The sequence below is a fragment of the Schistocerca nitens genome, chromosome 5, assembly GCF_023898315.1.
Source record: "Schistocerca nitens isolate TAMUIC-IGC-003100 chromosome 5, iqSchNite1.1, whole genome shotgun sequence".
Taxonomy (NCBI): domain Eukaryota; kingdom Metazoa; phylum Arthropoda; class Insecta; order Orthoptera; family Acrididae; genus Schistocerca; species Schistocerca nitens.
In genome coordinates this window covers 95,024,410-95,038,450 of record NC_064618.1, presented here as the reverse complement: position 1 = coordinate 95,038,450, position 14,041 = coordinate 95,024,410, and the positions used below count along the sequence as shown (strand labels likewise).

Here is a 14,041-nt window from a genome sequence, read left to right as displayed (position 1 = left end):
TTGCGCCTCCTTCACTGAGGGCACTGGGTTGTCTCTCGCACAAAATCTCTGGCGCGCCGTCATGTGTACTGGCCCGGCATCGACCACCAATGCTCTAGCTCGCATTTTGTCTTTGGAAGGCCTTCCCTCTACTCTTGTTACTGATAATGGTCCGCAATTTGCCTCTTCCGATTTTGCAGATTTTTGTGCCCATCATGGCGTCATGCATGTCACGGCCCCTCCATTCCACCCACAGACAAACGGTGAGGCTGAATGACTGGTCCACACATTTAAGGCTCAGATTAGGAAACTCCTGACTTCTTCTGCTGCTGATGATGCGCTTCTCCAATTTCTGGCTTCTTACCGTTTCACCCCCATGGGCGACCACAGCCCGGCTGAGCTTTTACATGGCCGACAGCCCCGCACGTTACTTCATCTTCTACGGCTTCCACCTCATGGCCGCGGGTGCCTTCACTTGGCCGCTTCACCGCCGATGACCTTGTATGGGTACGGGGATATGGCAGGCGGCAAAAATGGAGTCCTGGCCGCATCTTACAACACCATGGCCAACGCCTGTATGAAATCCAGATGGACACGGGTGTTGCAGTGCATCATTCGGGCCAGCTTCGGCCTCGTGTGCCGGCAACGCCTGTTCTGGATGCCGCTACACCACCTTCGGCTCTACCTGATGCTCGGGATACTGGAATCTCTCATTACTCACAACACAGTCCTCTCACCATCATATCCGTGCCAGCACAAGAACTGATGCCACCAGGAGACATACCCATGCAGGAACCAGATGACTATCATCTGTCGGAGTAACTCTATTCGCCTCCTTCTCCTATGGACACGGACACATTGCACATGTCTCCTGTTATAACAACAGGACTTGCCACAACTGGCAGATTGGTGCATGGGGCCCCAGCAGATTTGACCCCCACGTCTCCTGTCATCTCGACCCATTATCATCGGGGACACTTCCGTCTGTACGGGAAGCCTCCTCTTCGAGACTTTACGGCCAGTCAAACAACACCTATGGACGTTATCAATCTACAGGCCACCTCCATCAAGACCTGTGCAAAAACTTCAAAGGGGAGAAAAGTGTTGTGACTCGCCAATCTTTCAAAGTGCCGCTGTGCAGTTACGCGCGTCCTCTACATGCGGCGCTGTCTGCCAGCCATGCAGCAGCAGCGCCACCTAAGCGGCCAGCCAGCCAGTGGCCGCTAGACTCGGACTCAGTTATGATTTGACTGTTAAAGTGTATACACGTCTTACTCTGTTTACTTGATCTGTGACTTTCATGTATTGCATCTTCCTTGAAATATATTTGTTCAACTTGAAGTTATAACACTGGGTTCCTCACAGTTTGACAGTTTCTTAAAGTAGCTTGCTAATATTTTATGATTTTCTTGGTTGTTTAGGACTAATCCTTCATCTTCATTTTTGAACCACAAATTAGGTGGTTGGTAAGTTTGAAAGCTTTGTTTAAAAGTTTTATAGAAGCTCCTGATATTCTTTGGTCATGCACTTCAGATTGCAATTTCATTGTTGTTGCTATAACTAAATGTAACCACAACCATAGCTGTAGGTCCAATCACTCTAACCTCTACCAGATTATCGCAAACGAATCATATGGATATTTGGATCAGCACTTCTTACAGCAGCAATGTTCACTTCCAATCAAATTGCGTCTGTATTCTACTTAACATGCTGTCTTTCCTTTCTGCTTTAAGGATGCTAGGCACTGCATTATCTCCGCTGCTGCAATATCATAATTTTTCTTCATGTTGGTTGTAACTTTAGTCTCACAATCCGATAATCCTAATTAATATCATTACTATCATTTTATTTGCACACTGGTACATGTGCCTTATTCCACACCTCTTGATGTATCATTATCATAGGTACTACCACTGTGATAGTTCTGTACACTTTGTTGGTGCCTATCACAGTCTGTATCAAATCGCTTTCCACATATTTTTAATAGTCTATTTACATTTTCTCATATGCTGTCCTTCATTATTATTAAATTACTGAGGAAGTTCCAAATATATTACATTTTCAGTTCATTTGTATTGATATAATGGTTTAAATGCACTCATGTTTGCTGTTACTGCACTGACATGTTCATGTTAATGCAGTTCTGTACTCACTGAGTTAACACACAGATTTGTTTAATTCAGAGTGTTTAATAAATACTGTTCTGATTTAACTTTTCTAGTCTTCATAAAATTATACACAGAGGGGGGGAAAAAAGATTTCAAAGTAAAATTTTCACATATTTTGAAGCAGCCCCAGCAGCATTAGACAGGGTGACAATTACTGTACTATATGAAATAAAATCATCATAACGTTCGAAAGGTTTGTGTGAGGATGTTCAAACTGCATGGTTGGCCATTAAGGGAATTAGTATGCACATTATTGTTTGGTTTAGAACAAAGCTCACTTTCATTTGGTTGGGTTCATCAAAAAGAAAAATTGGCACATTTGGGGGACTGAAAATCCACAGTTTGCAATTGAGAAGTCTTTTCACCCTCAACGGGTGACTGTGTAGTGTGCAATGTCCAATCACAGAATAATCGGTGTAATATTCCTTAATGGCACCATGACTACCAAATAGTATGTGAAGGTTTTGGAAGACGATCCCCATTACCCAAAGAGACCCTGTGCGCGCCCGCTGGTGTGACGGTCTTATCGCGTGGCACCGAGCCAGGTTGGACGGGTTGCGTCACCGAGTCGCTAGGCGCTCAGCGGACATTGCGGCACTATGCTTTGGAATTTTATCAAACTGTTGCATCCTGAGCCTGCAGAGTCTAAGTCCCTTATCAGCACCTTACGTATCCCAGCACTATTGAAGCACTATGCCACGTCGACGTGTGATCTGACCACATGTGACTCCTTTTTGTGGGGCTATATTAAAGACAAGGTGTGCAGCAATAACCCTAAAACCATTCATGTGCTGAAAGTAGTGATTCAGGATGTCATTGACCGCACTGATGTTCTGGCACTTCAGTGCGTCATGCAGAATTTCACTATTTGCCTGTGCCACATCATCACCAATGATGGCAGGCATATCAAATATGTCATAACTTAAGTCTGAATATCTGTAGTGATGTTTACATGTTAAATAAAATGTTTAAATCTCCAAGTTCACAATTAATTTATGTTTTTTACATATGGTTCAATAATTGTCAGCCTGAATGTGCCACATATTATCATTTCAGGGCTCTGACACACAAAGAAATATTCACTGCAGACTAGTAAAATGTCAAACAGGAGAAATCAAATCATTACAAGACTGATATCTGGATGAAAGATTTTTTCTTCAGCTGTATTCATTGGTAGCAGTTTTACATGGTATTGATTTTAAAGCTAGATAACATCATCTTCACCTGCCTTAATACAACCAATCAAAACCTGCAAATCTGTATTCTCTCCTGTATGCAACTCCATGTATCCAGATTTACTTGAAAGCAATATAACTATAAAATTACAGTCACCATGAGAATATAAAATTACATCTGCAAAACAATTGCCTTCAAAACAGTGTAAAGCATGAGTGCTTTAACAATGTAATAGTTCATAGGTGAACAAAAGATGTCAGTGTCCACCAGGCACAAAATTTCAACAAATGACCACATTGTCATCATAGATGCATTAGTGAACTGAGTTCCAATGAGATTCCGTGGTGCTTTTATCTCTTTGCCCCCTCCCTCTGAACTGCTACTCCATGTGAGGTCCACTCCCAACATCTTCTCCCCCTCCTGCTGATTTGTCATTCTGTTTGTGTTTCGTGCCTAGGGCGACATGCTGAGAGTGTTTTGTCTGCTGTCCGGGCAGGGCAACATGGCCATTTGCTGAAATATTGTGATGGCTGGACACTGACATCTGGCTTTTCACTTGTGAACTATTTCATCATGAATTATGCTGGGAGAAGTTAAAGAATCACATCACATATCTGTAAGAGGAGGGGATGTATCACAGCATGAAATGACTTGACCAGCTGCAGCATCAAAGGAGCCATTTGCTTAGTGCCTTTCATTCCTTGTGAGGTGCTGTGAAGAATGTGTGGTGCTGAATTTTGCAAAGGTAATACATTACATCAACTCAGCAGCAGTCTGAAGAATGGTTGCCTAGCCATGGTAAGGGAGGGAGAATGCTTTAACCAAACTTATTCAAAGTAAATCTACAGTTGGTTTACTAGTTCAGTTCCTGAATGTGGGAATGGATTGGCAGTTTCACCCAGGCCACAGCAGGTTCTACACGAAGAAAGGCCATCAGATGTCAACCATCACAATTGAAGAGCATATCAGAGAGTAGCTATAATGCCCCCTGCAAGCTATCTTCAATCCCACAGCGAAGCAACTGGATGAAGAAGAGGTTTCACTTCTTAAGAAAAGACTCAATTTTGCACCAGCTCCTAAACCCGCACTACTAGGGACATCATCAGTGCAGTGTAACAGGTAGCTGCACAGCTCCTACCTGAAGAAGTATGTCAAAAAACCTGTCACACTCTCAAGCAAACAAAGCCTATGAAACCAAATACCTCTAGCAGGGAGTTGGTGGCCATACAGGAACTAAAAGGAGATCCAGATACTGCGGTTTTGCCAGCTGATATAGGCGCTATAACTGTGATCCTGTCTCACCAGGATTACATTGAAAAGATGTGCAGCCTGCCAGAAGACAGTACATACTGGAAAATTGATACTGATCCTACCAAGAGAATGGAGATGAAGATCGTGGCACTTATTAAAAAAATCCAGTTTACCAGACAGAGTTGTTAAGAAGCAACTGAAAGCACCAGTTTCACCAAGACTTCAAGGACTTCCAAAGGTTAACAAGGACAGGGTGTTTTATGCCCTGTTGTTAGCAACGTTGGTGTCCTGTTGTACTCGGTCACTAAAGACTTGAAGGATATGCGTAGCCCTTTCTATGAGAAATGTTCACATCATATTCATGACTCTCTGGATTTTGTTGGGTACCGTGATAACTTTAAGCTTAAGGGTTCCAACATCATTGCCAGCTTTGACATTGTACTTCTTTTCACCAGTGTGCCTTTACAAGAATCCTTGGAACTCATGAGCCAGAAATTTGACATAAAGAGACCAACCTTTTTAGGTATGTATTGATGTCAACATACTTTTTTTTTTCAATGGTGTTTACTATGAGCAGATGGAAGGAATATCCATAAGGAGTCCACTTTCACCAGTTGTTTCCAAGATGTGTTTGGAATATTTCAGGGAGGAAGTCCTGGTACCTGCCCAGTGGAAACCAGCCTGTTTTTTCTGGTATGTCAATGACACCTTTGTCATATGGTCACGTGGAAGACACAAGCTGAATGATTTCCTCATACATCTCAATTCCATATATCACAACATAAAGCATGCCATGGAAGTTGAAGTGGATACAATGCTCCCCTTCCTGGATCCCCAGGTAAAAAGAAGTATATTACAGTAACTGGAAATGGACATGATCAGAAAATACTGGCTGAGTGCATTGACCGTGAGTCACTGAAAACCATGGACAGTAATGGATGAAGAACGAAGACAGCACGGCAGAATGACAAATTTGGAGAGTGAATCGAATTGAGAGCCTAGACGTAGCAACATCAAGAACCAAGCAACACTTAGTTCAATGAACAGTATGAGAGCACAGTTGGAACACAACTGAGGTCAGGACCCCTGCACTGCTAGCTTTATAGCATGGCCGCACGTGGAGCATAGCCTGCACCTAGCACTGAGGAGGTGACAGGAATGCTGCCTAGCAGCTGTTGTCTAGGCCCGTGCATTCAAGTGGGCTTTTGAACTTGTTGGGCTGGGATACCAGAAAGAATTTGGGTCAGAGTGTGTACCATAATAAGACGCACGCCAACATACACCCACACACAGAAAGATGCCACCACATGGCATACAGGAATGGAGTGCTCGAAACATTGATGCATAGGGCTTGCAACGTCTCTGAAAATGAAAGTCTCAACTAAGAACTTGAGCACCTGAGGACAGTGTTCTGTAAGAATGTCAACACTGAGTAGCAAATTTGGAGAGTCCTACATCCTCATGATTGTACAACTGGCGGAACAGAAGAGGAACCTCAGGAGGATGTAACCATTACATTTTTTCCATTTTGTGATGCATTATCCAGAAAGATAGGGCTAATTTTCTGCAAACACCAAATGAAGACTGTCCTCTGCCCACCTGCTAAAACAGTGGTAATGCATGGTAGAATCATGGACAGCCTCAGATTATCAAAGTGTAGAGTCTATCAGATTCCCTGATAATGTGGCACTACATACATAGGACACACAGTGTACGAGGGGGGACCCAAAAATAACCAGAATTTATTTCTAGAAAGCATATACTTTATTGTTTTCAAATACAACCTTAATCTCCTTCGAAGTACTCTCCATTAGCATTAATACACTTGTCCAAATGTTCAGTCCAGTGTTCAAAACACCTTTTAAATTCGTCCTCTTTGATACCTGCTAGCACTTTCATGACATTGCGTTTTACATCTTCCACATCCGTAAAACGCTTCCCTCTCAAGTCTTTTTTCATCCTCGGGAATAGGAAGAAGTCCGAGGGTGCTAAATCCGGTGAATAGGGCACATGGGTCAAGGTAGTCGTCTTCATTGAGGCCAAAAACTGGTGAAAGCTGAGAGCCATGTGTGCGGGAGCATTGTTGTGATGCAGGAACCACATGCCAGAATCCCACAAAGCCAGACGTTTTTGCGACAAACTTCTGCGAAGCCATTTCATAACCTCCAAATAGAATTGTTGATTTACTGTCTGGTTTTCAGGGACAAATTCAGAGTGTACGATACCTTTGATGTCAAAAAAACAGGTCAACATCATTTTCACATTCAATTTCACTTGTCGAGGTTTTTTTGGTCAAGGTGAGCCAGGTGACTTCCATTGTGATGACTGTTGTTTACTTTCTGGATCGTACCCATAGCACCATGACTCATCACCTGTAATGATTTTGTTGAAACAATGTGGATCATCTTTGAACGCGTCCTTCATTTCAAGACAGGCTTGAACGCGATGATCCCTTTGATCTCCAGAAGCTTTGGCACGAATTTTGCCGCCACTCTACGCATCCTCAAATCAAAGGTCAAGATGTGCTGAATTGAGCTCCAGGACAACCCGGACAAGTTCTCGAGTTGGTTGATTGTCCTGTGTCGATCTTCACTGATGAGACCGTGGATTTTGTTGATGTTGTCTTCACTTCGAGCAGTTGAAGGTCGACTGGAACAGGGCTGATCCTCAACCACAATTTCTCCCTTTTTAAACCAAGAAAACCATTCATACACTTGCGTTTTACTAAGACCATGGTCTTTGTAGGCTGTTTGAATCATCGCAACAGTTTCTGCTGCATTCTTGCCGAGCAAGAAACAAAACTTCACTGCCGCACGTTGTTCGTAAGAACTAGCCATTTCCTCGTATCACGTCTGCACTGTACGTACACTCAAAGAACTGCCAAAGAAACCATACTTCTCACTGTTGGGTGACGCCACGTGGCAGAATGACTCAGCAGAGCTCCTACTACAACCCTCTGGCGGCGCAACCTGCTACTACAAGTACACAATGTGCAGCATTACGATTCTGGTTACTTTTGGTCCTCCCCCCCCCCCCCCCCCTTGTATACTGTCAAAAATTGTTGTCGTGAACAACAATACCCCAACAGACTGCAGCATCCTCGCAAGTCAGCGCCTCAGAACACTGCCTATCAGTGCTACTTGGAATAGATTAAGGCCATAATCACATGCTGACACTGATGTCTGACACTAATTTTGAATTGAAAAGTAAACACATTTTATTCAAAGTACTGACCATTGCTTTCTATACATTTTGACCACCTTTCTGGCAATTTGTGGACACCACGCCAATAGAAATGTTCGTCTTTTGAAGCAAACCAATCAGAAACCCAATTTTCAACTTCTTCGTAGGAATCGAAGTGTTCCTCAGCCAGTGAGTGTCCCATTGATGAAAACAAATGGTAGTTGGAAGGGGCCAGTCTGGTGAATACGGCGGGTGGGGTATCAGCTCCCAGCCAAGTGTTTTGATTGTATCCTGAACAAGTTTTGCTTTGTGTGCAGGTGCATTGTCGTGTAAAAAAATTACTTTGCCATGTCTTCTGGCCCATTCTGGTCTTTTTTTATCAATGCATAGTTCAAATTGATCATTTGTTGTCTGTAGCAATTAGTATTCACAGTTTCACCGGGTTTTAGAAGCTCATGATACACCACACCTTTCTGATTCCACCAAACACAGAGCATTGTCTACTTGCCGAATCGATATGGTTTTGCAGTCGATGTTGATGGTTGTCCCGGATTAACCCATGATTTTTCCCATTTAGGATTCTTAAAATAAATCCATTTTTCATCGCTAGTAACAATTCGATGCACAATTGATTTCTTTCATGTCTTTGAAGCAAAATTTGACAAATGGTTTTTCGGTTTTCCATCTGTCTTTCATTCAACTCATGTGGCACCGATTTTCCACACTTTTGGATCTTTCCCATAGCTTTGTCAGAAATTGTTTGTTGTGTAACATTTAGCATTGCTGCCATTTGCTTCTGACTCAAAGTATCATCTCCATCCAATATGCTTGCAATTCAGCGTCTTTGAACTTTTTTGGTGATCTTCCACGTTCTTCATTTCTTACATAAAATCATTATTTCTGAACCATTGAAACCATATTTTGCATGTTGCTTCTGATAGAGCATGATCACCATATGCCTCGACAAGCTTTCGATGCGACTCTGCAGCACTTTTTTTTCAAATGAAAACAAAAAATTAGTGCTTACCGCAAATCATCACTTTCTGGTACAAAATTCGACATTGTTAACACGATGAAAACATATGATGTTTTTTGTTCCATGACTGGATGTATACTAAATATCTTTGACAGATGTCATACCAACCAATCAAAAAAAAATTAAGGCTCATTCACAACAAATGTTCCCCATCGACACATTTGTATCTTAACACTCATTTCATACCAGTACACCTGATAAGGCCTGGGAATGTGCACTTACAAAGGAATGGTGGAATCTAACATGTCAAAACTTACCCTGAAATTTTTCACACAGGAATAATACACTGAAAGAAATGCACTGTCAGAATTTTAGTTGCTAGGGTGCACTGTAAGTATTTTTTACATGAAGAACTGCTTATAGCAGAGGTTTGTAAAGCCCTTCCTGCCTAGTGCATGAGACGGAAAATAAGCAGAGACAGCAGTGACATGAGAATGTAACACCATGTAGCGCAAAGTCTGAAGTGCACACATAGGAATTTTAAACACTTAACACATGTCAGAAATATCTCAAATCATTAATTTTTTTGAACAACTTGCAGTTCATATCAACAGCTAAACTGTTGCAGATGTAATTGTTACACAAGTAACTGACAGAGGAAACAAAACCGTGGCAGTGTATTAAGGAACATTGCAGATAACTTACTTCCATTAATTGCTGATATTAAATATTTTATAAAAAATTCTGTAGCATAGTTCTTATGATAATTTTTTAATAATGTATATTTTAATGAAACAGTTGCTTGTTTATTCCCTGTAATCATTACAAAACTGCGAAGTGTGTATTTGATGACAAAAACAAATATTTTCCTTATTCAAGGCATGCTTCACAAAAGAAAATTTAGTGCATTCAGGAACTTCACAGTAACTGCTAGTTTTATTTAGACAGAATTGGGATGGAGTGAGAAATGGTCATGCCCATTGTTCTGCATATTGTGTAGCATACAAAGCATAGTTGATACAAACTGACAATGTACAAGTGACTGAAGTTTAACATACTTTTGCACTGATAAACCTGAAATGACATAGATTATATCATAAATTATATTGTCTGACAATTTTATGAAGAAACCTTTACACGGTCAAAAAATATCTTTATTGATGGGCTGAATCACACTATTAATTCTGGGTGGAATCCGAATTACAGTTCGTCTTTTCATCCTCCTCCTAAAGGCAGAGATGTTGTTATTCCCACACCAAGAGTTTAACAAAAACAAAGAATTACTATCTGCAACTGGCAAGAAGACATTTTGGATTTAGTATTTAACATTATGTTCTCCCATTTTTTCAAGATTTTTGCAATTAGACAGTTCTTTTTTAAAAGTTTTGGCCCTGATTTACATTGAGGTTGCTGCAAATAGACACAGTGTAAAGCTGTGGAAACAATAATAAACCGGTGCTTATCTCTGATATTTTTGTATATAAATGTCTCATAGCATTCATCAACTGCACAAGAGAATCCATCTTTCTCTCTCTCTCTCTCTCTTTTTTTCACTTGAAATGATAATTGCTGTTTGCATGTAACATGATTGTCTAGCTTTATACACAGCTCTTATGGGATAACGATAATTTTTTTCTTCAGATCAGTTATGAATTTCTCTATATTATTACCTATTAATGAACTTTCCTCCACATGTTTACTTGAGGTAAACTTCATAATTTTGCAAGTTCCTTTTCCATATAATTTCCTGAATCTGTTTAAGCAGGTCAAAGAAGCCTGGAAACCACTAATGTTCTACTCACTTGCAATTCATTGTGCCCAGTGTCATACACCTCCCTCGGTAATGGTGCATTGACTCTCCTGAGCAGTTCTAAATCTTTCGAACAGTTTTTCTTCCACACTTTAGTGAATTTCATTTTGGTGCATATTTTGTATTGTGTGTGAATCTTTCTTCCGTTTATGCAATTTACTTCAGATTTGATGAAACAAAACTGGCTTTACAGGCAGCTTAACATGAAGCATTTTGTCCTTCCTTTGTTTAACTGAAACGTTCACAACCTTTTCTTTGTCACTGGAAGCTATCACTCTTCATATTTTCCTGGGATCGGAAGGTACTGTATTTTTGCTCTGCACTTTAATTAGCACAACAATCATCATTCGAATCACAATTCACAGAATCATCAGAGTTACTTCATCTTTCTTCTGTTGTTTTCACAATTCCTAATGGACTGTTGAAATCACTCTAACAAATGTCCACGAATTAACTACTAAATAATAAGTTTGTAGGTCTTCAGGTGAAGTCGGTGATTTCAACTGCATACCACATTCTTCTTATTTTATCTTTGTGAGATTGAAAATATTAATAAGATACCTCATTACCGTGAAACTCTGGAACCTACACAAAGACAGATACTACTGGCAAGCATATACAAAGAAAATTAATTCAGTTTTGCCTTCATTGTTAACACTTACCAATACTGCAAAAGCAACTGCTAATTATTATGGATATTAAATGAGCTGCAAATTAAAGCAAATAGTAACTGTGAACAACAGTGTCATTGTATATATGGTTCTCGAGCAAGACGTCAGATGTCATAGTGAAAACTCCACAATATTTCATCAGCGTAACTGGCCGACATCTTCAGGTGCGAAGAACACACTGCTAAGGCAGGACCAGAGCCCCCTATTTATGCCAGTCTTAGGCAGGAAGTGCGCATGCGTGGAGGCGCCAAATTCGATGGCCAATAGCGCATGCGCACTTCCTGCCTAAGAGGTTAATGCAAGATTTCATGAGCTACACATTTAACGTGTTTTATACTTTTACCTGGTTTACCAGTTTATCCTTATTCTAAGTTTTCTTTATTGGAATTATGTTCCCTGAATTCTGCTGTCTTAGGCAGGAAGTGCGCATGCGTGGAGGTGCCAAATTCGATGGCCAATAGCGCATGCGCACTTCCTGCCTAAGACTGGCATAAGTAATGGGCTCTGGTCCTGCCTTAGCAGTGTGTTCGACGCACCTGAAGATGTCGGCCAGTTGCGCTGATGAAATATTGTGGAGTTTTCACTATGACATCCGACGTCTCGCCCGAGAACCACATATACAACATGTCCATCAGGAAAGCCTCAAGCAACACAACTGTGTCACTGAAACTATCAATGGAAACTGATATTCACTTTATAGATTATGAGCATGTTGCACCATGTTATATGTTTACTGATGTGCCGTCATTCAGGGATGTCTGCCAGCCATGTTATGCATGTGCTGCCTGCTACAGCTACAGTAGGGGTGTTCATTACTCCAGCTGCCCGGCAAGCTGCGAATTTGGCAATTTTCAACATTTAAAAAAAATACTTGCAGTCTGTCTTAGTAGTTAACATGTTGACATTGTGTTTCTTTCAGTGAAAGTTTCAGGGCAAGTTTTGTTATGTTGTATTGGACAGTTCCCTTTTTAGTTTTCCTAAGAAGAGGAAGGAGATATAACACAACAAACTGACAGTGGAGGCAAGCAGAGCCAAAGTGGAAATGCTGTCAGCATGCATCCCTGTCCTCAAACCACAACGGAGTGAGGAGTCTGTTGGATGGGGAGTAATGGTAGTAGATGGGTGCGGACCTCACACAGAGTGGCAGTCGGAGGGAGGTGGGAGAGGGGATGGTTTAATTTAATGTTGTGTGACGAGGGTCTCCCGTCAGGTAGACCACTCGCCTGGTGCAAGTCTTTCAATTTGACGCCACTTCAGCAACTCGTGTGTCGATGGGGATGAAATGGTGATGATTAGGACAACACAGCACCAAGTCCCTGAGCAGAGAAAATCTCCGACCCAGCCGGGAATCGAACCCGGGCCCTTAGGATGGACAGTCTGTTGCACTGACCACTCAGCTACTGGGGGCAGACACAGGGGGAGGTAAAAGTGCCACACCATCTCATAGGCACTCACTTAGTCAGTGCATCTGATGATGGAAACATGGCTGCCTGCCAAAATATTGTGCTCATTTGGACACTAACATCTGTCTGTTCAGCCATGAACATGAGAAGTTGAAGAATCACTTCGTGACTGCTTTCCAAAGTCTTTTCATTTGTCACTTATTTTTTTCCCTTTAGCTAGATGAATTTCAAGGTATTGATGAATATTATAACAGCGATTTCTCTTATAGGTGTCTGGATGGCAGGAGCTAGCTGACACAAGTGCTGGAGTCACTCCGTACAAGAAAATGCTTCATTTGAGCATGCAGATTTCATCTCAAGAACACTTTATTTTTCAGTGCCTTCACAAGTTATTTTGTGTGCTGTCATTATTACTTTCAGTATATCAATTACATGTCTAAAATAGCACTTCATCTTTCCTCTGTAATCTTATTGCATTGTGTACTAGATAAAGAGAACGTGCTGCTGTTTCATGTGACCCTGAAGTGTTCATAATTTGTAACTTTTCTGTTGCATGTGGGAACATCAGAGAAAATGTCAAAATTATATCAGTATTACAACAATTTCAAATAGATTAATTTCATATAATAAAGAGCTGTGGTTAACAGGCAACCCTCATTTTGTATATTAATGGTCTGGCACTGGCAGACAGAAATAACGTTAATACTGACATCACATTTTTTTCTGCAGCTTGCTTTAAATGTACAGAAATATGCAACTGCACACTTCACAAAATGATGAAATGACTAAAATATCAGTGTGTCACGACTAGAAACAGTCTTCCCATACAAACACGAAAATGTAACAATTTGTGGGACTATGAAATGGAATGATAACATATGCTCAGTTGTAGGTAGAGCAGGTGGTAGGCATTGGTTAATTGCTAGGATACTGTGAAAATGCTGTCAGTCTACAATAGAGATTGGATACAAACTACTCAGATAAAAGTCCTAAAATACTGCTCAATTAGATACATGCGAGTGTGTCACAAAAATGTTAAAAAACCTAAACTGACAGATAACTGAAGATAGATGACAAGTATCCTGCAAAAGTCTACTTACAAACCAGTATCAAATGAGGCATAGGCTATGCTCCCTACTCATAGTAAGCCTTGGCCGAGTGGTGTGCCAAGGGTGTCATGCATGTACTGTATTAACAACAGTTCATTTGTTGACAATGAACTAACTAGGTACAGCTGTAGAGGAACAGGTCATCACATGAGTACAATGTCCTTCAGTAACAATGTGTAATGGTGGCTATATGATGAAGTCCATGATTGTCAGTAGTGGTGATGAGCTGAGGAAGCAGTGCCTTCTGGAGCAGCTTTCAAACCACAACAGCTGTGATCTTCACAAAGGCACAAGACAACACTGCGAGAGGTGTGC

General features: G+C 41.1%; 1 protein-coding gene across 2 annotated transcripts in view; it reads left to right on the top strand.

Annotated features, from left to right (window-relative positions):
* LOC126259946 (uncharacterized) overlaps positions 1-13,174 on the top strand; it is a 90,551-nt gene extending 77,377 nt beyond the window's left edge. For both annotated transcript variants that reach the window (XM_049957049.1, XM_049957048.1), the window contains exon 5: positions 12,887-13,174. The gene's annotated coding sequence lies outside the window, so the exon portion shown is untranslated. The remainder of the gene's footprint in view (positions 1-12,886) is intronic.
* Positions 13,175-14,041: the final 867 nt, after the last annotated feature.